We start from the raw sequence: 3,270 nt of genomic DNA on the forward strand, positions 1-3,270 counted from the left end.
GATTAAACAGATCCAATATCAATGAAAGATCATCAACACTCCCCTAGAATTTTCTTTCAACAATAGGAATAAATTATAAAATCGATCTACACATCAGGTCACAAAACTATGGCGCAAGAGCAGATAGATCTATCGTAAAATTTAAAATAGAAAATTATTGCGAATTCAGAATTAAATTCAAAAGAAGAAAGAGAAGGCTCAAATACCTTGAAAGGAAAATTTGAGAACGGTTTGCAGTAAGCGGTGTGCCGTAGAGACTGAGAGACACCAAATTAATTTGTTTTTTGTTACTATTTATGAAGGAAAGCTCCCCAAGTTTTTTAGATAATATAGTTTTCAGTTCTGAACTTTAGAATTTGATATTATAGTTTCTTTAGTCTATTTAAATGTATAAACTGTCAAAGTGTACGGTAAAATTGTATGTAATTTACGTGACTTAATTTTGGATATCAAGTTATTTTTTACAATTTTCATCTCTAATTTTAAGTCATGTCGAGGTTGTTTGCATTTTTGACATCTATTTGATTTAGTTTAAAAAATAAATCGATAACAACTTATTTTACAATAAACCATTAATTTTATTTACACATTTCATTAATTTCTATTCAAGACTTAAAAACTCACTTTTCAAAGTTGGGGGCAATGAAATATGTTAATCAAAATGTTAGGGGACTAAATCATAAATTTCTCTAAATGAAAGTTGATTTAATGCTACCTGTCTTGTGAACTCATGTGTTTAATATTCTTGATTTGAAAATTAAAAGTTATTAATCTTAAAATATTTGTTGCTAGAATGAGAGTTAATTACCAAATAGTCACTGAAATTTGTCAAAAATTTTCAGGTCACTGAACTTCAAAACTTCCCTAAATAGTCACTGAACTTTGCCAAAAGTTCCCAAAAGATAACTGAATTTTAAAACTTCCCTCAATAGTTTCTGAACTTTGTAAAAAGTTCTTAGAGGGTCACTCAATTTTGCAAATTGGGGTCCCATACATCACTGATTTAGTGACCTCTTAGGAACTTTTTGCAATGTTCAGTGATTGTTTAAGGAAGTTTTGAAGTTCGGCGACCTCCTGAGAATTTTTGACAAAGTTTAGTGACAATATGGGGAATTAACTTCCAGAATGATCTTGAGAATAGCATGATTTTAATAATCAAAGCACAAAGAATTGACCGTAAAAATAACTTTTTCATGAGAAATAGATGGCAAATTTATAGTTTAGTGAACACAAAATTTTAGTTGTTTAATGTATTTTCGATGAGAAATAATTGAGAGACTTTTGAATGTCTATTTGGCATTTACGTATTAGAAGTATTTTCACTCATATTAATTTACCTATAAAAAATACAATTGTCACAATTGAACAATATAATGACTTGTCATTGAAGCAGACCACGTGATCGTCAAACAAATAAATGAGCAGTTTCAGTTCATGACTCCAATCACAAGTTTTTCAAGCTATTTGGAATTCCCTCAATTATAGCATGCAAGCATTTAGCCTCTTTTTGATAAACTATTGCCTCAAATAACAAACTTATGCATCAAATAAACATAAGATGGCTAATGTAGTCGTTGACTATAAATAACATTACTATTTACAAAGTTTGTACAAGTATTGGGGGTCAAAAATTTTAAAAAGGTCACTCGTGCATATCGTTAAGGATATTAGGCCTCTTTTGTTTTGTATTAAAATTCAATTAAAATGCGAAGTAAAAGTCAACATTTAATTTTAATCGCATATATCGTGGATCCCATAGCTTTTCAATCATGTATTACATCAATTTTTATCAAAATCTACTAAAAATTAAATTTTAGATCTCCTCCAAACAAGGTATAGATGTAATTACTTTGTTCAAACTATTCAAAATATAATTAGCAATTCATGCACATTATCTCCAACAAATTGTATCTTCTTTTTTAACTCAATCATGGTCCTTAAATCATACATGCAAAAACGTCTGGAGGAAAAAAAGTGAAGTTCTGGATGATGAGCACTTGACTGGCCATTGCTAATGTTCTTCCCCGTCTTGACTCACGTCATCTTCATCAATGAGTAAATCCTCACTATAATCGTCTTCCTACTTCATTATCCCTGCCGTAGGATTGAAGGGGCGGCACTTTGGGAACTCACATTTGTACTTAAATGGAAATTTTATTTTTTATATTTTTTCTAAATTGAGAGATTGTTTATGTGTGATAGCAACTCATTTAATTAATACAACTTACGTGGAACTTAGTGCTTCGTCTCATTCATTTTCATTGACGTATATGATAACGAGGATGAACATTTGACAACTTTCTTATTAGGGTGGTGAAAAATAAAATAAAAAGAGTCTTTGCTACCTCTTCTGAGAAAGATTAAGATTAAAGGATAGACAAAATTAATGAACGGTTAAGAAAATTCACGATCTATGTTAACAATTCCCACCCAACTTACCCAATGTAAATTCAAGAGATCAAGCTTACGTAATAATTTTTACACGATAAAATATAATAATTTAAATGTCCATATAGTTAGAAAAAATTAAAGTTAAAATACAGGGGACCGTCTTTTAAATTTCTATAATAAAAATTGGGTGGTGGTGGTGGGGTGGAGACGGGGACGACAGTGAGATGGTGTGATGATGGCGGTTGTGGGATGCTAGAAGTTTTAGAGGTTGCAGGTTGCGATTGTGGTGTGATAGTTGTAGGTTGTTTTTTCTTCTTCATCGGTGTGATGATCTGAGTGGTGTTTGTTGTGATGGTTTTATGGGGTTGGTGGTGGTTTGATCTGGCTGGCAAAAGACATGACACATGGGCAATTTTGGGTTTTTTTTTTTGTGTTTTGGAAATATAGCCGGTAGTTGTGAGGCGGATGCGCTGGTGATGGTGGTGGTAGTGTTAATGGTGGCGACAACGGTGGTGTGGTGGTTTCAGGTTGTGGTGGTGCAGTATGAAAGTGTTTGTGACCAACTATTTGGGGGTTCGTGACCAACTATCGAGAACTGGTGGTGGTGGTGGTGCTTTTGGCGACGAAAGTGGTGGTAGTGCTACTGGAGATAGTAGTGAGATCGTGGTCACAAGTTTCGGTGATGGTCACAAATTATTTGGTTGACTGTGACTATTAAATTGATTAATTCGTGACCAATAAATAATATTTGACTAATAAAAAATATAAATTTTGACTAAAAAATAGCGTGTGACATAAAAAATTATTAATCTATGATCAATAATTTGATAATTTGTGACTGTATAATAAGTTATGACTTATAATATTTGTGATTTGTGA

The sequence above is a fragment of the Olea europaea genome, chromosome 8 (assembly GCF_002742605.1).
Source record: "Olea europaea var. sylvestris chromosome 8, O_europaea_v1, whole genome shotgun sequence".
NCBI lineage: Eukaryota > Viridiplantae > Streptophyta > Magnoliopsida > Lamiales > Oleaceae > Olea > Olea europaea.